General features: G+C 45.6%; 1 protein-coding gene across 1 annotated transcript in view; it reads left to right on the forward strand.

The window, feature by feature from the left end:
- Positions 1–5,064: 5,064 nt before the first annotated feature.
- Positions 5,065–24,793, forward strand: part of madd (MAP-kinase activating death domain) — a 196,347-nt gene continuing 176,618 nt past the window's right edge. The window contains exon 1 of the mRNA XM_055649954.1: positions 5,065–5,153. The gene's annotated coding sequence lies outside the window, so the exon portion shown is untranslated. The remainder of the gene's footprint in view (positions 5,154–24,793) is intronic.

Raw genomic sequence — 24,793 nt, forward strand, 5'->3', positions numbered from 1 at the left:
TTGACTTCAGGCACACCAGAGGAGGCAGTCATACCCCCATCCATATAAACGGGACTGAGGTGGAGCGCGTCTCCAGCTATAAATTCCTCGGAGTACATATCTCGGAGGATTTGTCCTGGTCCCTCAACACCTCCAAGCTGATCAAAAAGACACAGCAGCGCCTTTACTTCCTGAGGAGGCTCAAGAAAGCCCACCTGTCTACCCGGATCCTGACCAACTTTTACCGCTGTACCATAGAGAGTATCCTGACCACCTGCTTCACGGTATGGTACAGCAGCTGCACTGTTGCGGACAGGAAGGCACTACAACGGGTGGTGAAAACCGCGCAGCACATCATCGGTGCCCCGCACCCTGCCATGGATGCCCTCCACCGAAAACGGTGTCTGAGACGGGCTGGGAAGATCAACAAAGACCCCTCGCACCCCAACCATGGACTGTTTGCCCTCCTCCCATCAGGGAGGCGGTACAGGAGCCTCAGGTCACGTACTAGTAGGATGAGGAACAGCTTCTACAACAACACAATCACATTGCTGAACTCGGAGTCCCGCCGATAGATTTCTGTGGTCCCTCCGTCCCCATTGTTTAATTATTCTGTATTTCTTGATTATTCTGTATCTTCTCTCTTTCTATTTTTTTTTCCTTATGTACAACTACTACGGACTGATGCAAAACTGCATTTCGTTGTACTCATACTTGTATTTGTGCGATGACATTAAAGTTGAATTGAATTGAATTGAAAAAAAAAAAAAAAAAGTAGTGATGATCTAGAATATGGTACATTGTTGGCTGTGGACAGGGTGTTAATGAATTGTACAGACAATGAATCTCACCAGGACAATAGTACAATAACTAGGGTGGGGGAAGGACGGAAAGAAAAGGAATGCAAGAATTACTTGAAGTTAGAGATATTAACACCGAAGAAAGACACAAAATGCTGGAGTAACTCAGCAGGACAGGCAGCATCTCTGGAGGGAAGGAATGGGTGACATTTCGGGTCGAGACCTTTCTTCAGGTTCATCAATTCTTTAATATTTGAACTGCTGGGTTGTAAGCTGCCCAAGTGAAACATGAGGTGGTGTCCCTCCAATTTGTGTTTGGCCTCACTCTGACAGTGGAAGAGGCCCTGGACAGAAAGGTCAATGTGGGAAGGGAAGGGGAGTTAAAAATGTTTGATAACCGGATGATCACATAGGCCAAGGTGGACTGAGCAAAGGTGTTCAGCAAAACAATTGCCCAGTCTACATTTGATGTCGCCGATGGTCCACAGCTGGAAGAGCAGATACAGTAGATGAGGTTGGAGGAAGTGCAAGTGAACCTCTGCCTCACCTGAAAAAACTGACTGGTTCCATGGACGGAGTCGAGAAAGGTAGTATAGGGACAGGAGTTGGATCTCTTGTGGTTGCAGGGGAAGGTACTTGAGGATGGGGTGGTTTAGGTGGGAAGGGATGAGTAAATCAGGGAGTTGCGGAGGGAACAGTCTCTGCGGAAAGGGGTGATGGGAAGATGTGGCTAGTGGTGGGATCCCGTTGGAAGTGGCAGACATGTCAGAGGATGATGTGCAGTACACAATGGCTGATGGGTGGAAGGTGAGGTTTAGGGAGACTAGGGAATGTGGTGAATCTGGGGAATTCTTTGCCACAGAAGGCTGTAGAGGCCTAGTCAATGGATATTTTTAAGGCAGATACAGATTCCTGGTTCATACAGGTGTCAGGGGTTATAGGAAGGGCAGGAGAAAGGGGTTAGGAGGGATATCGATCAGTCGTGATTGCATGGCGGAACAGCCTTGATGGGCCGAATGGCTCCTATCACATGATCCTATGACCCGATCCCTACTGCCACTTCTGGCCAAAGATCCTAGAGGAGCAAGATAGACCACTCCTCCGAAATCCAATGGACTGACGTGTAGTACGTGACGGAACGTCACGGCCGCCATTTCTTAATGCGACACGCGACTTCCGGTATGCCACCCGCTGAGATCCAAAGCAAAGATTATAGAGCTCCGCTATAATCTTTGATCCAAAGCAAAGATCCTCGAGTACCTTGTAGCGGGAACAGCCCCCTCCTTTGCTTAGTTTCCCTCGCATTGTATTGTGCAGTTTCCCTTGTATTGCTTTAACACACACTGCACAAAATTAAATTTAACGTATACATATTTTATATATTTATATGAATGTGTGTCTGTGTGTGAGAGGCAAGTTAGAGACAATTAAGTTTATTTTCATGGATCAGAAGCAACTTTGACTTAAATAATCACTATTAATTTATTTGTCTTGTAAGATGATGTGCATGAACCATAAAGGCAATTATATATATAATGATATAGTAATAATATATATATATGCATATATATATATATATATATATATATATATATATATTTATACACACATATATATACACATACATATATACACACATACATATATACACATACATACATACGTATACACATACATATGCACATACAAATACACGCATACGTATGGATACATTTATATGCATACATACACACATATAAACATATATATACATATATACACACATATACATATACATGCATATATACACATACATGCATATATACACATACATATATATTTATACATATGATCATTTTCCAACGATCAATAGATTTATGATCAGTTCCTGTGGATTGGAGGATAGCTAATGCTATCCCACTTTTCAAGAAAGGAGCGAGAGAGAAAATGGGGAATTACAGACCAGTTAGCCTGACTTTGGTGGTGTGAAAGGTGCTGGAGTCAATTATTAAAGATGTAATAATGGGGCATTTGGATAGCAGTAAAAGGATTAGTCCAAGTCAACATGGATTTATGATTTTACAATGCATTTAAGCCTCTTCCATTTTTATGAGATGCATTCCTGGAATGTGTAGGAAGTTTATTGTAACCTAGTGCTACCTGCCTGAACAATGGATGATATATCACTTAAATGCAATTGTTTTCAGGTGTGTGGAGAGGCCTGTATATTGAAGATGCTTTTTGCCTCTAATATGTCAATTTACCTTAAATGTAGAAGAGCTTATTAAAATCTTCTTACAAAGACCATTAAGTATTTTCTTTTTATCCTCTTTGGGACCCAAGGCATAGCAGAGCTGCCAACTCTCACAAAGAGGTAAGGGAGGGAGAGATGGAAGGGAGGGAGAGAGGGAAGGGGGGGAGATCAAGAGAAGAGAGGGGGAGAGAGAGAGAGAGAGAGAGAGAGAGAGAGAGAGAGAGGGAGAGAGAGATGGTGAGAAGCGAGGGGAGAGAGAGATCGAGAGAAGAGAGGGGAGCGAGAGATCGAGAAGAGAGGGAGAAGGGGGGAGAGGGAGAAGGGGGGAGAGGGAGAAGGGGGGAGAGGGAGAAGGGGGAGAGGGAGAAGGGGAGAGAGGGGAGAAGGGGGAGAGGGAGAGTGGAACGATAGCACATTATAACGCGCAGCCGTCCCATTCCGACCAAAGATTATAGAGCAGAGCTCCTCTAGTATCTTTGATTGTGGCCGCCGCCACCGAACCTCCCGGCCCACCATTGCACTCAAAGATACAAGATACAAGATACATTTAATTGTCATTTGGACCCCTTGAGGTCCAAACGAAATGCCGTTTCTGCAGCCATACATTACAAACACATAGACCCAAGACACAACATAATTTACATAAACATCCATCACATCGCTGTGATGGAAGGCCTAATAAACTTATCTCTCCACTGCACTCTCCCCCCCCCCGATGTCAGAGTCAAAGTCAAAGCCCCCGGCTGGCGATGGCGATTGTCCCACGGCCATTAAAGCCACGCCGGGTGGTGCGAGGTCGCACACCGGGTCTTGCTGTTAGAGCCCCCGGCGTGCGCTCGCAGAGTCCCGCGGCCATTCCAAGCCGCGCGGGGCAGTGATGTTAGGCCCCGCTCCAGGAGCTCTTCAACCCCGCAATTCGGGCGGGGGAAGTCGCCGTTGCGAGAGCCCTGAAAAGCGGTCTCCCTCCAGGGCCCCGCGGGCTCCCGGTGCCGCCGTCCACAGACCTGCCGTTGGAGCCTCCGACTCTCCGGTAGCAGCAGCAGCAGCAGCAGCAGCAGCAGCAGCGCTCCTCCACCGCTCCACCCGCTCCGGACTCGGCCAGCCCCGCGACGGTGACGGTGAGTCGTAGCACCAGTGTCCCCGGCTTCTTCCTGTTGGAGGCCGCTCCTCGTTGCGGCCCCAACGACAACGGAAACCCGACGAGAAAAGGTCGGGTCTCCAGTGCAGGGAGAGATTTAAAAAAGTTTCTCCCACCCCACCCCCACCCCCCACACACACACCCCAACAAAAAATAACAAAAACTACATTTAAACACAGACAGAAAATAATAAAACGCGGACAGACTGCAGAGGCCGCTGCTGACCAGAGTCGCGCCGCCCACTGGATTAACGCCCACCAAAGATGATAGAGCAGAGTTATATAATATTTGATTGCACCCTTCTTCACGGCGGGCTTGTGATCTTTGCTTGTGATGCCTTGACAATTCGAGGGATATAATGGGTAACAGCCGCCCATTCTCGGACTTGAATCTGAGCTCGAAAAATCTCCTGGTCACTGGGCCCAATGTGTCCCGCTGGCCATATTGTGGAGACCAATCCCTTACAAGAACAAAACCAAAAACGTACAGAAGTATTAAAATTGTCTTCATTATTATGGTAAGAAAAGATCTATTAAAAATAAGTCTAATAACTTTCTAATGTACCAACAAACCCAGTTTCCCAATGGCCGTTGATGGGAGAACATAAAATAACATTTTCACGACAGAATATCGACTGAAAATAATAACAATATTTTCTCACCTTTCATTTTTATTGGGGAACCTAAAGAATGACAGGTCGGGTCGTTTAGATTTACGATTAGAACAATTGATAGCAGAGCAGTGAGATGAAATTTAGATAAGGACGCCATGACAGTGTGGGGGAAGCCCAATAAAATGCCTCAACAAATGGCGTCGACGATCACACACGTGATACTACGCGTTTTTCGAGGAGTGGTCTATCTTGCTCCTCTCTAATCTTTGCTTCTGGCTCCTTCCGCACTGGTGATGGCGCGCAGGCGCGGTGGGGTGACGCAGGCGCAGTGGAGCGCAGGCCGCGGGCACGGACGCGCTTAGGGTCGGTCGGGAGCTGTCGTCCGCTGCGGTGAGTGATCGGCCTGTGCGCCCCCCCTCCCCGGGCTGGACAACACTGGCACCGCCAAATATATAAGATCTTTTGGCACCACGACCCGGCCCCCGCGGGGTATGGGCGGCGTTCGGCCCCGACTACAGTCACCGGGAAGGCACACCTCGGGGAGGCCGGGACTGAGGAACCCCGCGGCGGGCTATGGACTGGGCGGTCCCCGGGGTGAGGGGGGGTTGGTGTCCCCTTGGCTGGGGTAGGGAAGGGGCTGAGGGATCCCGGGGGCCGAGGTGAGGTGAAGGAGGGGAGGGTTGTTCACTTTGGGGATCGAGAGGAGGAGGAAGGGGTGATGGTGATGTGTGTCCCCGGAGCCGAAGGTTTGGGGTCGCCGCTCTCGCAAGTGAAGGTGTCGCATCTCGTTCCTCTTTGCCGTCAGATTCGGTGTAGGTCGTTGCACTGTTCCCTCTTCTGAATCGCGGCTGACCTATTTTTGGTGTCTTGTTTATTGCGTTTTCACTTATGCAGGATTATTTTGACGATCACATGCCTCATCCTTTACCTTAAACACTCGTTGTTACTGCGAATGGTCCAGCTGCTCAGTTAATAGAGGTCACACGAAGGAATTAATGTACTCCATCCAGCAATACTGTGGCGGCCTGCGGTCAAGGGAATGAATTGGGGCCTGATGAAGGACTCTCCAAATAACCAGTACATCCTGTCTTTCAATGTATATTTTGCAATGGTAAATCCACTGTCGAGATAGAAGTAATTTGTGGTTGTGGCAGTTTCCACCTCTTATTTTTCAGTGAGGCACAGATGGCTAATGCAATTGGTTTTAGGATAATCGTGTATTGCAAGATGTGTTGATGAGGATTATGTAAAACACATCTAATCCAAATTCACTTTTAAAGGCCCTGGGGTTTGGTATGTTCTCTGGATGGGTGATCGAGCCGGGATCACAGCTGCTGGCCATGCCTCAACTGGAAATTTAATGTGTGTTAGCTGCTGATTCTCTGTGGTAAAATATTGCCACTTACATTCGCCTCCTATTCCTGACCAAGTGTGAGGAGTCCAGAAGGATTATTTGCAGCATTTTATTAGTCAGTCATGTGCTCTGCAGATGAGACGACAATTGATTTTGCGCAGAAGAGTATTTGATAATGGAACTAGTATTGTCATCTTGAAAGTTGTAGCAAGCTAATTACTGACTTACGAGACATTATTTAATGGGATGTTCATTTAAAGGGCTTATTTATGACTAAGACTATTATCTAAATGGTGGCCGATTAGGAAAAGGGGAGATGCAGCGAGACCTGGGTGTCATGGTACACCAGTCATTGAAAGTAGGCATGTAGGTGCAGCAGGCAGTGAAGAAAGCGAATGGTATGTTAGCTTTCATAGCAAAAGGATTTGAGTATAGGAGCAGGGAGGTTCTACTGCAGTTGTACAGGGTCTTGGTGAGACCACACCTGGAGTATTGCGTACAGTTTTGGTCTCGAAATCTGAGGAAGGACATTCTTGCCATAGAGGGAGTGCAGAGAAGGTTCACCAGACTGATTCCTGGGATGTCAGGACTGTCTTATGAAGAAAGACTGGATAGACTTGGTTTATACTCTCTAGAATTTAGGAGATTGAGAGGGGATCTTATAGAAACTTACAAAATTCTTAAGGGGTTGGACAGGCTAGATGCAGGAAGATTGTTCCCGATGTTGGGGAAGTCCAGGACAAGGGGTCACAGCTTAAGGATAAGGGGGAAATCCTTTAAAACCGAGATGAGAAGAACTTGTTTCACACAGAAAGTGGTGAATCTCTGGAACTCTCTGCCACAGAGGGTAGCCGAGGCCAGTTCATTGGCTATATTTAAGAGGGAGTTAGATGTGGCCCTTGTGGCTGAGGGGATCAGAGGGTATGGAGAGAAGGCAGGTACGGGATACTGAGTTGGATGATCAGCCATGATCATATTGAATGGCGGTGCAGGCTCGAAGGGCCGAATGGCCTATTCCTGCACCTAATTTATATGTTTCTAATGTTTATGGGAGACTGGTTGTGAATGTGCATGTGTTTTGCAGTTAAAAAGATGGGGATGAGACATTGCACAGGTATGTGAGGACCAATTTGGTGTGATTAGTTCTGCGAAACTGCGGAAGATGATTCAAGTTGGGCAGCTTTCGCCTGCGCTTCGAAGTTGTTTTTCATCAGATCTTGTAATCCTTTAGACCAGATTTAATCCAAGTATACAGGGAAGATAGTCATTGGGCGAGAAGCTGAGAGCATAGTACCGGAAGGTATGAAAAAATGGACACGTTGTATTTAATTGAATAAATTTTATTAGCCAAGTATGTATACAAACAAGGAATTTGCCTCGGTGCTTTACTGGCAAGTAACAACACGATATACAATAAATAATTAAGACTAAAACATAATTTAAACGTGTGAAGAGTGAAATAAAATACCAGAGCAAAAGGAGGCTGCAGACGTTTGGTTGTTGAGTAGAGTTGAAAGGGTTTCTGCAGCAGGAAGAGTTCTTGGATTGAATGGCATGCCTGCATTGTTTTTTTTAATCCAAGCTATATAGTAGTTTGTCTTTATGGGTGGGGCAGATTTGCATAAAGCATTAATTTCAGGCCCAAATTTGGGAGTTGTGTTTGGCCACTTGCTTGGTTGAGCAAAGATGGCAAAAACAGCTAAAGAAAGGTGACATGATGTTTGAGGAATAGATTACTTGGTATTGGTTTTATTGTTACGTGCACCGAGATACAGTGGAAAATGTAACTCCGTATGCTAACCAGGTAAAAAACATCCATACATGATTACAATTGGACGGCATAGTGGTGCAGCGGCGGAGCTGCTGCCTCTCAACGCCAAGGACCAAGGTTTGATCCTGCCTATGTGTGCTGTCTTTACATTCTGCTTGTGATTGCATAGGTTTCCTCCACATGCTCTGACTGTCCCACATGACAAAGACATAGAACAGTACAGCACAATGACCCACAATGTTTGTGCCAAACATGATGCCTAGTTAAACTGATTTAATGTGTCTTACATGATCCACATCCCTCTATTCCCTGCATGTCCATGTGGTTATCCAAAAGCCTCTGAAATGCCCATATTGTATCTGCCTCCCCCACCACACCTGGCATTCAGGCCCCCACCATTCTCTGGGGTAAAAAGCTTGATGCACATATCTCCATTAAACTTTCCTGCTCTCACCTTATAGCTATACCTTCTTTAGGACTTATCCGCTCTGAGGAAAAAGGTTCTGACTGTCCCCAATCTATGCCTCATAATTTTATATACATCTATTAAGTCTCCACTCAACCTCCAGCATTTCAAAGAAAACAAATATGTTTATCCAACATCTACATGTAGCTGAAACCCTCTAATCCAGGCAAAGTTCTGGTAAACATCTTCTCTAAAGCCTCCACATCAAAGTACGACCCAACTAAAGTCCTATAAAGCTGCATCTTAACTTCCTGACTCCTGTGTTCAATTAACACAGCACCTAGCAATGAAGGCAAGCATACCATATGCCTTCTTTACCACCTTTGTGCTGCCTTTAGTTTGCTATGAACATGGAGTCTAAGATCTCTCTGCAGATCAAAGCTGTTCAGGGCCATTAAGGGTCTTGCCATCAACTGTATACTCACCCTCCTAATGAGTAACACCTCGCACTTGCTCGGGTTAAACTCCATCTGCTATTTCTCCACCCATGTCTGCAGCTGATCTATATCCCACTGCCATAACGTATCAAATTGCCAAAGCATACTGATTTTGCTGTCCTCCATTTTGATGAACACGGATGCAAAGTGCTCCTCTCGCCTACATCTTCCGACTCGAAGCATAGACTTCCTCCTTTATCTTTGAGTGATATTACGTTCTCTCTGGTTACCCGCTTATGTTTAACATGTATGTATATACAAAGTCTTGGGATTTTGCTTAATCAGTTTGCCAATGGCATTTCATGGCCCCTTTGACCCTTCTAATCACCTGCTTGAGTTCTTTCCTATTTGCTTTATATGCTTCATAAGCCCTGTCTGATGCCACTTTAAAACTGACATACTCTTCCATTTTCTTCCTGACCAGGTTTGCGACCTCCTTGATCATCCACTGTTCCTTCACTTTGCCGTCCTGTTCCCTTCTCCTTACTGGAACATGCTAATCCTGTGCTTTGATCAGCTGGCCTTTAACCGACCCTTATATGTCATCTGTGGACGTGTTATAGGAACTGATTCCAGTCGACCCTCCTCAGCTCCTGCGTAATTACATTGTAATCTGTGTTTCCCGAACATCCTGACCTGTCCCTTATTTAAAACTTATGAAGTTGTAATCACTATCCTAATTCTTCCACTGCAGCACCAGACACCTAGTCATATTTGTTTCTCATTACAAGGTCTAGTATGGTCCAGAACAAGGGGTCACAGTTTAAGGATAGGGGGAAGTCTTTTAGGACCGAGATGAGAAAAACATTTTTCACGCAGAGAGTGGTGAATCTATGGAATTCTCTGCCACAGAACTAAGTTGAGGCCAGTTCATTGGCTATATTTAAGAGGGAGTGTAGATGTGGTCCTTGTGGCTAAGGGGATCAGGGGGTATGGAGAGAAGGCAGGTACAGGATACTGAGGGATGATCAGCCATGATCATATTGAATGGTGGTGAAGGGTCGAATGGCCTACTCCTGCACCTAATTTCTATGTTTCTATGATCCCTCCTCGATCTGAATATCCACTGCAACCTCTAACTAAGCACTGAACTGCGTAGACTTGCGGGCATGGTTTTTGTCTTTGCACTAGTATTGTTTAGTTGCCTTTTGTACACTGAACTTCTTTGTTTATTGTAATGTTACAGAGTACTTTGTTTACATATCTGTTGTGCTGCGGTAAGTAAGAATTTCATTGTTCTGTTTCGGGACGTATGACAATAAAACACCATTGACAATTGAAATTTTAATGGAGATTTGCGGAGCAAGTTTTCTTTACACAGACCGTTGAGTGCCTGGAACCCATTGTAGGTGTGGTGGAGGCAGATACGATTGTGGCATTTAAGAGAGCCTTAGATTGTGGCACGTGGAAGTACAAGGAATAGAGGGATATTGATCATCTGCAGTATAGAAGTTGGGATGTAATGTTAAAATTGTACAAGGCATTGGTGAGGCCAATTCTGGAGTATGGTGTACAATTTTGGTCGCCTAATTATAGGAAGGATGTCAACAAAATAGAGAGAGTACAGAGGAGATTTACTAGAATGTTGCCTGGGTTTCAGCAACTAAGTTACAGAGAAAGGTTGAACAAGTTAGGGCTTTATTCTTTGGAGCGCAGAAGGTTAAGGGGGGACTTGATAGCGGTTTTTAAAATGATGAGAGGGATAGACAGAGTTGACGTGGAAAAGCTTTTCCCACTGAGAGTAGGGAAGATTCAAACAAGGGGACATGACTTGAGAATTAAGGGACTGAAGTTTAGGGGTAACATGAGGGGGAACTTCTTTACTCAGAGAGTGGTAGCTGTGTGGAATGAGCTTCCAGTGAAGGTGATGGAGGCAGGTTCGTTTTTATCATTTAAAAATAAATTTGATGAATGAATGAAAACTTTATTGTCATTCAGATATACACCTAGATACAGTGCACCTTGAACGAAATTTCGTTGCATTTTACTCTCCAAAATCAGTTAAAAGTTAAAAGTTCCAGGTGCGTCCATAAAAATGCCTCATGCGCATGGTTCTGTAAAATAAATATATATTAAAAAGTTTTTAAAAAGTGACGATATTTAAAAAGTTCTAGCCTCGGTTTTTTTGATTGTTCAGTAATCTTATGGCCTGGGGGATGAAGCTGTTGCAGAACCTGGTTGTCCCGCTCTTCATGCTGCGGTACCTCCTCCCCCAGAGTTAAGCAGTATGAACAGTCCAAATTGTGGGTGTGTGGGGGCTCTGATAATGCCCTTAGCTCTACTCAGACAGCGCTTGTACCCCATGTCCATGATGGAAGGAAGAGAAGTCCCAGTGATTTTTTCCGCTGTCCTCACCACTCTCTGAAGGCACTTCCAGTCCGCAGCTGTACAGCTGCCGCACCACGTGTAGATGCAGCTGGTCATGACCGACTCAATTGTGCTTGTGTAGAAAGTGGCGAGGATGGGAGGGTGGAGGTGTAAACTTCTCAACCTGCGGAGGAAGTACAACCGCATCTGTGCCCGTTTTGCCAGAGATGTAATGTTTGTGGACCAGTTTAAGGTGTCCGTTATATGCTAGTTATATGGATGGGAAGGGAATGGAGGGTTATGGTCTGAGCGCAGGTATATGGGACTAGGGGAGATTATGTGTTCGGCACGGACTAGAAGGGTCGAGATGGCCTGTTTCCGTGCTGTAATTGTTATATGGTTATATGCAGGCAGATGAGTTCGGTTTAACTTGGCATCATGTTTAGCCAAAACATAGTGGGCTGAAGGGCCTGTTCCTGTTTTGTACTATTCTGTGTTATTAATGGTTTTCAGTTTTGATTTGCATACATTTTGAGTTTACAATTTTCTTGGTTTGTTTATAATCATCACAACAGCTCCTGAAAATTGTTGATGGGGGTGCAGGATAAAATAACAAAATTATATCTCCTGATAGTAAATAGAGTGGCTGAGAACATAAACCTGGTTTGTTAATAGCTCTCACATTTTACAGTAAAATATAATCTGCATATGTCCCCTGATTTGTGGCAGTCCTGGACGAGGCAGCTGACAACCTTGCATCAGCTATAATAGTGATTAAAGCCTGGAAGCAGAGAGATGTTGCTTTGGTAATTGGATGTGAGCATGCAACTGAGTAGAAAGATTGTTGAGGTCTGGAGTACGCTAATTATGTTGCTGTGTGCTTTCAACAACCTGTGTGTGACCTTCGTCTGTGACTGCAGTTAAAGATGATTAGTCCTGTTGGATTAATCCTGTAGCACTGTACAAATCACTGGGTGCATCAAAAGGTGAAAGGAAAGCCAAAATGGAGTGAGGGAGGGAGAGGAGTTGCAGCACCTGAGCACATTTTGTGACCGTGCAAATATTCAGATTCAGATTCAATTTTAATTGTCATTGTCAGTGTACAGTAGGAGAATCAATGTGAGGTGGATAGGGTGATCAGCGCAGGATGAATAGATGATGGGGGGGGGGGGGGGGGGGTAGGGGAGGGGAGGTGAGCACCGGGGATGTCAGTGAGGACTGAATAGAGGTGGGAATGGGGATCAGGCTGGATGTAGATCAGTGTGGATGGATGTAGAGGAGGGATCCCAGGATAAGGGGGGGGGGGGGGTGGAGGGAGCGTACAAGAGAGAGAGAGCGGGGGCAAGGTGGGGAGGAAGGAAGGTCAGCGCTCCTCGGAAACATCGCCCCGCTGCCTTGGCCTTTGGGATTTTCTCGCCACCGCCTCCCTCCTCCGCCAGCCAACAGCAAGGTGCGGGGCCGAGCGGTGCAGCTCAAAGATCCTATAGCTATAGTATCTATGGTGCAGCTGCTTCTGAAGGGTCGGAGCGAATGACTGGTCCCGCACAGCAGCAGCAGCTGCGACAGCAGCTCCATCTCCTCCTCCTCCCTGATAGCGGCCGCTGCTTGCAAATCCGCTAACGGCGCTTTCAAAACAAACCCTCCCGCACGCTGAGGCAGGGACGAGGGAGGGGGAGGCCTTGGCCCGAGGGAGGTTCGGCGCCCATGTCGGGGCGGCCCGGCCGAAGGGAGGAGCAACGCCCGAGTCGGGGCGGCCCGGCCCGGGGAAGAAGCAACGCTCGAGTCGGGGTGGCCCGGCCCAGGGAAGAAGCAACGCCCGAGTCGGGGTGGCCCGGCCCGGGGGAGGTTCGGCACCCATGTCGGGGCGGCCCGGCCCGAGGCTGAAGTTGACAGTTACTCACGTGAGGGTGGCTGGGACGGTGGCCTGAGTCCGGGGTTCGGCCGCAGGCCAGCGGCTGCGTCTGCAGGTCTGGGTGGGCTGCAGCTACGACCACCCCGGGCCGCGGTGTTCAACCGCGGGACTGTTATAACATCGCCCAGGGGGGTATCGCCTCAGCGCAGAGGGAGAAGAGGAGGGAAGAGACTGCAGACCAAAGACTTTTGCCTCCATCACAGCGAGGAGATGTTGGTGGCCTCACTGTGGTGGATGTTAATATGTGTTTATTGTTGTTTTTTATTGTATGTATGACTGCTTAAATTTCGTTCAGACTTCGGTCTGAATGACAAATAAAAGGCTATTCTATTCTATTCTATATTCTATAATGGCTTCTTTGACTTTCATTGGCACAGCTCTGGTCCACATGTTGATAAACAACAATAAAAGTTTCCAAAGGTGATGGAAAGACTGGAGGAAAGACTAGGTGCACTAAGGATGCAATTAAACACACGTGAGCAATTACAAACTCCTGTGAAGCCATGTGTTCCAAATATTATGGTGCCCTGAAATAGGGGGACCATGTATAAACACAGTTGTCATTTCTACATGGTGAAACCAAAATGTATAAAAATACACTTTAATAAAATCTAACAATTTGCACTTTAACCACATGTGATTTTTTAAAATTATAAATCTCAAATTGTGCAGTGTAGGGGCAAATAAATAAATGATGGGCCTTTGTCCCAAACATTATGGAGGGCACTGTGTATGGCAATACTTGACTGTACTGTTTGTAGGAAAATAATTTCACTCTGCATTTTCACTGCACATGTAACAATAAAACCACCATTGAATCACAGATGGCATCCGAGGTTGGGATTAAACTCTGGTCTCTGGTGCTGTGAGGAGGGAAAAAGCAAGGACTACCTGAAATTGCAGAAGTCGATGTTCATACCGCTGGGGTGTAACTGCCCAAGCAAAATATGAGGTGCTATTCCTCCAATTTGCGCGGGGCTTCACTCTGGCAATGGAGGAGGCCGAGGACAGAAAGGTCGGATTCTGAATGGGTGGGGGAGTTGAAGTGCTGAGCCACCGGGAGATCACGTTGGTTATTGCGAACTGAGAGGAGGTGTTGGGCGAAGCGAACGCCAAGCCTGCGCTTGGTCTCGCCGATGTAGAGAAGAGGTATGAGATGTAGGTGTGAGAAGGAAGGTTCTCCGAGTAAGTTTTGTGAAGTGGGGTGGAGAAGTGCATAATTACATTTAGATGAGGAGCAGCAAAGTGGCACGAGACAGAATTAAGGAACAAAAGTGAGAAATTGGGGGAGAGATAGGAGGTTGAGGAGCTAAGCTAGGGGTGGGAGAGAATGAGAATGGGTATGGAGTCCACAGGCTGTCAAGGGGGGAAGCGGTGAAAACAAATGCAGATCAAGAAGGGAGGAAAGTGAACAGGACAAGAGGTGTAACCAAAGAGAAAATGCAGCGGGGCTGTGGAAATTATGTATAAATGAAGAGAGCTCTACAGTTTTTGTCCACTGTAGCCTCACCTGTTAATAATTTACTGTAATGAATACTGGCATTCTCTTTGCCGATCTCAGTATCCTTTTGCATTTATAATTGATGCTACGATGATCTGAAGTCTCATCACTGTCCATAGCAGCATGACCCATCTGCAAATTATTGCCTGTCCCTGGCCCAGCTCTTACCTATTTGGTTTAGTATTTATTTGATGCTCTGATTTATTTCTGCATTAGTAAAATAAGTAGTCACTGAAGACGTACTCTAATGTTTTTGGATCATTTATTAGATTATGTTGGGGAACATGCTGAAGGTGAAAGACGGTGCCTGAAAGGACAGGCCTAGAAGTGCTGTAGATTTTCAATCATTGACACTTTATAATGCTTAGCATTATTCTGGGGTTAATATTTAATCATTCTCGTACCATCCAAATCAATTATTTAAAAGTTTGCTCAATAATTTAAAATGCGTAGGGGAGTACTGAATAGTATGCAGTACTCTGGGAGAAGAGCGGCGCAGTGGTAGAGTTGCTGCCTTACCGCGCCAGAGATCCGGGTTCGATCCTGACGACAGGTATTATCTGTACACTGTGACCGTGTGGGTTTTCTCTGAATGTTCCCACGTCCTCACATTCCAAAGATGTGCAGCTCGGTAGTTTAATTGACTTCTGTAAATTGTCCCTGGTGTGAAGGATAGAACTAATATATGGGTGATCGTTGGTCAAAGGGGGCTCGGTGGGCCGTAGGACCTGTTTTCTTTAAATGTAACTTTTCTTCCTGTAACTTTAAAGGTCCTTACTCTGTACATTCTGACAGTCTGCATTGACACGAGGGCAGCCACATTGGTGGATTAGTGCAGGTAGTAATTAAGAGCTGGGGATAATGTCTAAACATATTTAGCAGGTCATGGAACACAATGATGCTTTGTAGCAGGTGATCACAGTGTTGTTGGTTTGAGGGGCGGGGGGGGGGGGGGGAGAATGAGAGGGAGGTGTGCATTCCTGGATCACAGCTAGTAGCATTGTTTTATGTAATACAAAGTCATCGTGACATGTGTTAGAAAATGTGGGGTTGAAAAAATTAGCTGGAAAAAATGGAAAGCTGGATGAGAGGAAGAAAGCTGGATGAGAGGAAGAAAGCTGGATGAGTGGAAGAAAGCTGGATGAGAGGAGGAACGCTGGATGAGGAGGAAAGCTAGATGAGAGGACAAAACCTGGCGAGTGCTAGATGGATATGTGAGGGTTGCCGGGGGGGTGGGGGGGGAGGGGGGGGGGGGGGGGCGTTAATAGCTATACATTTGGACAAAGGCCAAAGACAGACCAGAAAATGTCTCTGGCGTATAAGATAAGGATTCAATGGGTAGCTAACAACCTAACGGTATGAACATTGAATTCTCCAAATTTAGATAACTACCTAAAAACAATCCATTTTTCTATCTCCTTCCCCTTTCCCTGTGTCCTACCTGGACTTGCACCCAGTTTCCTTTCCCCTTCACATCCCCCTACCCCCTCTTACCTTCCACCTACATTCCTTCTTCTGGCTTCTGGCCTTTGTCTACCCATCTTCCTATCAAAAAAACTCTTACCTTGTATCCAGCTATCACTTGTCAGGCTTTGTCCGCTCCAAATCCCCTCTCCCAGCTCTGAGAATGTCCCCTCCTCTCTTTCAGCTTTCTCCGACACACAACCCGGAGCGTCGCTGGATTTGGAGCCGGAGCTGGGGGCTCCGTCCGGCCGCGGGCGGCGCCGGTTGGAGCTCCAACCCCGGCAACTCTACCCCTGGCTGCGCGGCTCCAAATCCCCCTCCGCGACCACAGCTTGTGCACGGGGGTAAGGCAATCATTTCCCAGCACTGAAGAAGGAGACTCCCGACATGTCCAGAAGGTGAAGCGCCTTGCAAGGGTAAAGTTGCCGGGGTCTCCTACAACCGCATCCATATTCTATCGAGATAGTTGCAGACAGTCCACAGTGGAGGTTATAGCACATTACACTGACTTCCATGCAATGCTCCAAAACTGTAAACAATATAATTTATGGAAGTATAACATGATGTACCATATAAGAAAAGACAAGGTGCAACTCAGCAGATCAGACAGATGGTCCTGCCTCCAGAGATCCTGCCTGACCTGCTAAGTTACTCCATCACATTGTCTTTTTTTATAATAATTTGACCAAAGAAACAGTGAAACGATTGACACTAAAATAAAACTTTATATAATCATTTATTTCCCCAATTTATTTGTTTACATTACACCTGATCATCATCTGAATATTCTTCATCAGATTCCAAGTCTTTTGATAAGTCCATTGATAAGTTAGTTCAAGTTCACGTGGAGGGTCAGGCAGAGGCTACAAAAAAAAAACATCTCATAGTCATTAAGTTTGCATGGACTTCAATTCATAACATTTCAACCTCTTCTTAATGTTAATGAGAATAGCACTATTACTACCATAGATAAATTAGTTCAAGTTCACATACACCAATTCATTTCTACATAAACATCAGCCATTTCTGACCATTTCTCACTCGAATGGCAGCCTATAAAGTGCAATGAATATTCCTCAATTTTTCTCCTGTAGTCGGGGCCTGGAAACGGCCGCTACGGACGGCACTATGTACAGCCACTATGTACAGCCTCCCCACCCCCCCTGCTCCCCCGCGGAGATGATCCGCAGCTCCGCGTTCGCGAATCGGCCGCTTCTTAATTGAGACCGTGGCTTCACTATGTTAAGTACATAGGCCCCGCGATCGGAGCACTTTTTCCCGGTAAGTTATCGCAGGCAGCTCTGAGATTAGATGTTAAAGACTTATTAGACTACAACAAGCTGGCATTAGTGAAAATGTTTAATTTACCTTGTGTTATGCATACACATGAAGGAATGAATGAAGTGAGCGAATGAGTGAGTGAATGAATGAATGAAGGATGAATGAGTGAGTGAGTGAGTGAGTGAATGAATGAGTGAGTGAGTGAATGTATAGCCTCCAAATCCAATTTTATCACATTATAAAAGGGTGCAATTAAATTAATTAAAGTCCATACAGAATTTTCATAAATTCAGACTTTAGATCTTACCTTTCAGTTATTTGATATGGCTTTGTGTTGAAGAATGGGAAGCTGAATAAGGGGCCTCTTCTTAGGCCATCTGCTCTGTCTCTATGGCACATTTTGAGCTCTGAATGTGACATAAAGGTGAAGAGTTATGGCTTGTTTTGCTAGGTTTGAGACAGAATTCAAGGCTGAGAGATGATAGACTGCAGTTAGCTTTGGCTGTGTAAAATAATAATGAATGTGATAAGGAATAAGATGTAAGTGAAAGAATAGTTGCTTTGAGAAATAATTAGATTGAGGGAGTAGTTTATAGAAGGTTGAAGCAGATGGAATTCTGACGTAATGGTCTGAGATGTAGTCTCTTGTGTTCTGCCTGGTACATGAGATTGGAAATCCTACTTCCCAATAACAGGATAGGTACCAAACTTATATTAAGTAAATTGACAGATTTACGACCCATGTATCTTTGGATGGGAGATGGAAATGTGCGTTTTGAACTTAGAAACTGTAATTCAGCAAACTTATATAATTAATGTTTTAAAGACGTAGGTAATGGTATTTCAAAATGTGTAAAATTATAGTAACACCAATTATGAAATGTATTGTCTTAGTAGAAAGGTACACTTTAGACTTATAGAAATAGTTTAGATTTATAGAAATATATTTTCTCTTGGTATAGAAAGTGTGTATGACTTGTGTGATCATTGTGTTATATACGTATCTTATATTTTGAGGAATGGTCTTTCGTAAGTTTGCCTGTGCTTTATAACTAAAACAGTTATAAAGCACAGGCAAACGAAGGCTGTAATGAGGCCAGGGAAGGGGGATCATGTGACTGATGTTGTAAATCACCAGAAGGACTCAGATGATTGGTTACTAGCTTGTCATACCCTCTGTATCTGAAATGTGTAATACCTATATAAATGCCATGAGTTTGTATCAAAGTTACTCCTCTCTGGACCCGCCCCAGAGCATCAGCTCTGTGTTGGAAAGTTCAAGAGACTAGTCTCAGCTGAATAAAGAATTGATTTTAACAGCAACAAGTGTTTGAGTCAAGTTGACTTTAGATTGAAAGAACTCAGTTTAACAGTTTCACAACTTTGGGTTGCAGCATTTCAGCAGGGACTTTGCTTTCAAGACTTTCTTCCACTTCCATCCACTTAGTTGCACATTCTTCAGACTTTTTAATGCTTTTCTCACTAAATTCAATTACCCTGCTGCAAGTTTCCACGAAATGTATTCCACAGAACTAGAAAGAACCTTCATCAGAATCTCCAGTAAAACAGGCATCAGTGAAGTCCTCTCAGCCATGTTGTGTGCTAGCCTGAAGCAAAGCGCGTGATTAGCCAACTGGCATACGTTAAACATGCTTTGATTGGACGAAAAATACCCTAAATTTTTCAGTTTTTACTCAATTTAATAAACATGTGCAAGTCTTGTTCATGACGGGTTTCAGGGGTGATTTATATAATATTTTTACACAATATGTGAAAGTTTCATGTAGTTCTGTGACTTGGGTCACGGAACACTGGCATAAAGCTCCTCGGCCCACAGCCTAGATGTATGGGTCTAAGCTGTTGCAGGTAGAAAATGATACAAAGACTGGTGGAAGAAGAGTAATTGATATCTAACATTAGGATTGCAGTGAATAAACCTGTTGATTTCCTGACTGGGTTCCCTTGCTAGGTTTAAGGTTAGGGTCTGATGGCCTGTTCCTCTGAGCTGGGTTTGGTTGAATTGTGACCATATGGTTTGCACTGTGTGGTGTATCGCATTGCGTCAAGAATTATGTCACGGTGATTCCTCAGCTGAAGGAAACACTGACCTGCTGCTGGAGAGATACTGACATTTCGGTTGGAATATTGGGGAATGTGGTGCAGTAGTGATCCATCATGAAGCCACTGTTCACAAAACATCGGCTTTTGCTGCTGCATCCTAAAGACTTTTTTGAGACGTAATATTACATTGCTTTCTGTTTTATTGTTTCCTCCATTGTAATTGAGCTGCCCAGTTACTGTTGGCACAATCTATTTATTCACCACATTCTGCCAGGTGCACCTAACTGTAGTGAGAGAAAGCAATATTCATGCACATGGACTTTTGATAGTAAAATATTGCAGCTTTTCACTCTGTTGGTTTTTACCCAGGATAATTTTCAGTCCCTTTGTGAAATTCTTGGTTACAATATGCGTAGGTTGGATTATACACATATGGTTGTTTAACCCAATGTGTTTATTTGGCATCAAAGTAAATTATGATTGCGTTTGATTAAGAGTAATTTCAAAACTAAAGGTGGAGTTGGAGCATATTTTCATGCTTACCAATTAAAAATCATTATTTTCTTGTTGATAATCTGACCATACACCAAACAGCATGGAAACAAGCCCTTTGGCCCAACTCATCCATATTGACCAAGATACCCCATCTTAGCTAGTCCCAATTACTTGGGTTCGGTCCACATCTCACATTCAGCCCATTGTAATTTTGGAATAATGCGCTCAAATATACTGCTGACAACATAGTTACCTTTTTGGTTAATTTACACGTTTTTTAATTATGCACTGCTTTTCAAGCATGTAACCCCCGGGCAAAACGCGAGGCGCCTGTACCTCCTGTGGCAGCTCGTTCCATATATCTAATTCTCCTCGGGTTTCTATTAAATTGTGCCTCTCTTATCTTAAACCTATGCCCTCTAGTTCTTGATTGCCCTATCTTGGGGGAAAAAGAGCGTGCCTTCACCCTATCTATTCCCGTCATTATTTTGTACACCATTATAATATATAAATAACTTGGACGGAAATGCAGATGAGTTGGTGCGTAAGTTTGCTGATGATAACCAAATTGGAGGAATTGCAGATGGTGAGAAACCTGTCAGAAGATAAAGTGGGTAGAGATCAGCTGCAGAAATGGTTTGAGAAACGGCAAATGGAGTTTAACCTGTGCAAGTGGGAAATTGAATGCAAGGGGAAGTATAATGGGGAAGTACTGGTAATGGCAAAACCCTTTGTAGCATTCATGTTCAAAAGTATTTTAGAGTCCAAGTTCATAGCTCACCGAAGGCCTTTCACTGTGCTGTGCGTGCGTGACAATAAAGAACCATTGGTTTTACTCGGAAATCATCGTTGCACCTTGTCCAGCTTAACCGCATGTGGCCATGGTCATCATCATGGCCATATACATCCCACCACAGGCTAATGCTAACCTAGTGCTAGCACAGCTGCACTCGGCCATCAGTAAGCAGCAGGATGCTCACCCCGACGGTGCCTTCATTGTAGCAGGGGACATTAATCAGTTCGACCTACGCGCCGCACTCCGCAAATTCCACCAGCATGTGCAGTGCCCTACCAGGGGCTCAAACACGCTGGATAAAGTGTACACCAACATCAAGGACGCCTACAGAGCTCTCCACTGCCCATCCCTGGGACAATCCGATCACCTCTCACTGTTTCTACTGCCTGCATACAAACCCCTCATCCGCAAGACCAAACCTGCAATAAGGACGGTCAAAATATGGCCCGAGGACGCCACCCTACAACTCCAGGACAGCTTTGATCGCACCGACTGGGACCTGTTTGCACAACAGGCAACCAGTGGTGCTGTGCTCTCCTACATCAACTGCTATGTGGAGACTGTCACAGTGGACAAGCAAATAAAGATGTTCCCAAACCGGAAACCCTGGATGAACAAGGAGGTTCAGGATCTGCTAAGGGCACGCAACAATGCCTTTAAATCCAGGGACACTTTTGCCTACAGTGCGGCCAGGTCGAACCTGAACAAAGGCATAAAAAAGGCCAAAGACATCCACAGGCAAAGGGTGGAAGACCACTTCAATACCGCGGACACCAGAAGCATGTGGCAAGGTGTCAGGGACATCGCTGACTACAAGAGCCTGCCCCCCACGGTGATATCCCACTGGCCAACGATCTAAACACTTCTTTGCCCGCTTCGAAACTGACAACACCACCAGGAGTGGAATAACCCCGGCCATGGCGGAGGGACGGGCCTTAACACTGAGCACTCAGGAGGTACAGTGCGCTCTGCGTAGGATCAATCCACGCAAGGCTGCAGGCCCAGATACAGTCCAGGGAAGGGTACTAAAGGACTGTGCTGTACAGCTGACGGAGGTATTCACGAGAATCTTCAAACTGTCTCTATCTCTGGCAACAGCCACCATAGTGCCGGTGCCGAAAAAGTCTAAAGTCACCAACCTGAACGACTACCGCCCGGTTGCCCTAACTCCAATCCCAATTAAGTGCTTTGAAAGGCTGGTCCTCTCCCACATCAAATCCAGCATCCCTGCCTCACTGGACTCTCATCAATTTGCATACTGGGCAAATAGATCAACAGAGGATGCCATCTCTCTGGCTCTTCACACTGTCCTGACTCACCTGGACAGACAGGGCACGTACGTGAGGATGCTCTTCATTGACTATAGCTCTGCATTCAATACGGTCATCCCCATCAAGCTCACCACCAAACTCCACCAGCTAGGCCTCAGCTCGCTGTTATGCGATTGGATCCTGAACTTTCTGATGGAGCGACCGCAAGCAGTGAGACTGGGCCCGCACCTGTCCTCCACTATCACCCTGAGCTCCGGCACACCACAGGGCTGTGTACTAAGCCCCATTCTCTACTCCCTCTTCACTCACGACTGTGTTCCTGCATTCGACACCAACACCATCGTGAAGTTTGCAGACGACACAACAGTGATTGGGCTGATCACCAACGGTGATGAAACAAAATACAAAGCGGAGGTGCAGAACCTGGCAGACTGGTGCGCACATAACAACTTGTCACTAAACACCTCCAAGACCAAGGAGTTGATTATTGACTTTAGGAGGTCCCATAATGGAGAATACGCCCCAATCTCCATTTACGGGGAAAGTGTGTAGAGAGTGTCGAACTTTAAGTTTCTGGGCACTCACATTTCAGAGGACCTCACATGGTCCACCAACACCGCTGTGCTGGTCAAGAAGGCACAGCAACGACTGTTCTTCCTGAGGACATTAAAAAAAGACTGGTCTGCCCCAACAGCTGCTGACAACGTTCTACAGCTGCACCACAGAGAGCATATTAACGTATGGCATCTCTGTGTGGTATCTCAGCTGCACAGTGGCGGAGAGGAGAGCTCTTCAGCGCGTCGTCCACAGAACGCAGAGGATTATTGGGACACAGCTACCAGCCTTGGAGGGCATCTACCACACACGGTGCCTCAGGAAGGCCGTCAGCATCCATAAAGACTCCTCACACCCTTGTAACGGACTGTTCGAACTACTTCCCTCCGGCAGACGTTACAAGGCCTTCTACGCCCGAACCTCCAGATATAGAAACGGCTTTATTCCCAGAGCTATAGCGGCTCTGAACCAGCCCTGCTGTGTGCCCCCCATCCCCACTGGACTGTCTCCCTCGGATGGTCACGTCACACAGCTTATTTATTTATTTTACTTTTCTTTTACATCGGTTAGAAGCTGCATACTAAACCTCGTTGCACTGATGTGCAATGACAATAAAAGATATTATTATTATTATTATTAACGGCATATTTCTTATAGCAGGGTGGACAAAACAATAGACAATAGGTATAGGAGTAGGACATTTGGCCCTTCGAGCCAGCACCGCCATTCAATGTGATCACGGCTGCTCATCCCCAATCAGTACCCCATATTCTTCCCATGTCCCATGACTGCTATCTTTAAGAGCCCTATCTAGCTCTCTCTTGAAAGTATCCAGAGAACCGACCTCCACCACCCTCCGAGGCAGATAATTCCACAGGCTCACAACTCTCTGTGAGAAAAAATGTTTCCTCGTCTCTGTTCTAAATGGCTTACCCCTTATTCATAAACTGTGGCCCCTGGTTCTGGACTCCCCCAACATCGGGAACATGTTTCCTGCCTCTAGCGTGTCCAAACCGTTAATAATCTTACATGTTTCAATAGGATTCCCTCTCATCCTTCCAAACTCCAGAGTATACAAGCCCAGCCTCTCCATTCTCTCAGCATATGACAGTCCCGCCATCCCGGGAATTAACCTTGTAAACCTACGCTGCACTCCCTCAATAGCAAGAATGTCCTTCCTCAAATTAGGGAACCAAAACTGCACACAATACTCCAGGTGTGGTCTCAGTAGGGCCCTGATACAACTGCAGAAGGACTCTTTGCTCCTATACTTAACTCCTCTTGTTATAAAGGCGAGCATGACATTCACTTTCTTCACTGCCTGCTGTACCTGCATGCTTACTTTCATTGACTGATGAACAAGGACCCCCAGATCCCGTTGTACTTCCCCTTTTCCCAACTTGAAACCATTTAGATAGTAATCTGCCTTCCTGTTTTTGCTACCAAAGTGGATAACCTCACATTTATCCACATTAAACTGCATCTGCCCACTCACCCAACCTGTCCAAGTCACCCTGCATTTGCATAGCATCCTCCTCACAGTTCACACTGCCACCCAGCTTTGTGTCATCTGCACAATACTGAAAACTGAACACAATACTGCAACTGCAGCCTCACCCAGTGTCTTGCATAACTATGACCTTCACCACTCATTATGTTGATCTTCGCCTCTCCCCATCCACCAGCAGGCCCGAGCTGTTGACCTGTCTGAATTTGCAGGCCAGGAGCTTCTGTAATGCTGGTTCCATCAACACTACATGCTGACTCTCTTGGTTCTTACTGCTCCCACCTTCCAACAGAGAATTTCTATAATGGTACCTCTGGGTCCTGCTGTCCTTCACACTCTTTTACTACTACAGTACCTCGCCGAAGTTTCCTTCTGTCTCCAGACCTTTTTATTTCTAACTGACAGCGTGACATCAACCATTTTGACTTCTACTTCCCTTACCCACTCCACACTCGTCCCTCAAACCTACGGCCCTCCATTCACTTTGAAACAATCTTGCCATCATCATTAAACTCATCGACAAGGGAGGTGCTGTTGTCTGACGAGCTGATCTCTCCCGTGTTTGAGGCCAGGCGCCAGGTCTCGGACACCACCTTATATGTACCCCTTGACCATGACCCCACAGAAATTCCCCAGGCTAGCATCTCCCAAACAGTTTCTGATTTCATCTACTCTGCAATCTGTCTTCCACAGTCTCGGGAGTGCACTGATAAGGATTCAAATGTAAAACATTTTCTGAGATTTCGGTTTGAAGTGATAACGGAAAAGAGGGTAGAGTAGCCTTCAAAAAATGTCTAATTTGTAAATATCTTAAAAAATGTGTTAGGTAGATTATATTAATTGGAGAGTTAT

Source organism: Leucoraja erinacea, chromosome 18, assembly GCF_028641065.1.
Source record: "Leucoraja erinacea ecotype New England chromosome 18, Leri_hhj_1, whole genome shotgun sequence".
NCBI classification, from domain to species: domain Eukaryota; kingdom Metazoa; phylum Chordata; class Chondrichthyes; order Rajiformes; family Rajidae; genus Leucoraja; species Leucoraja erinaceus.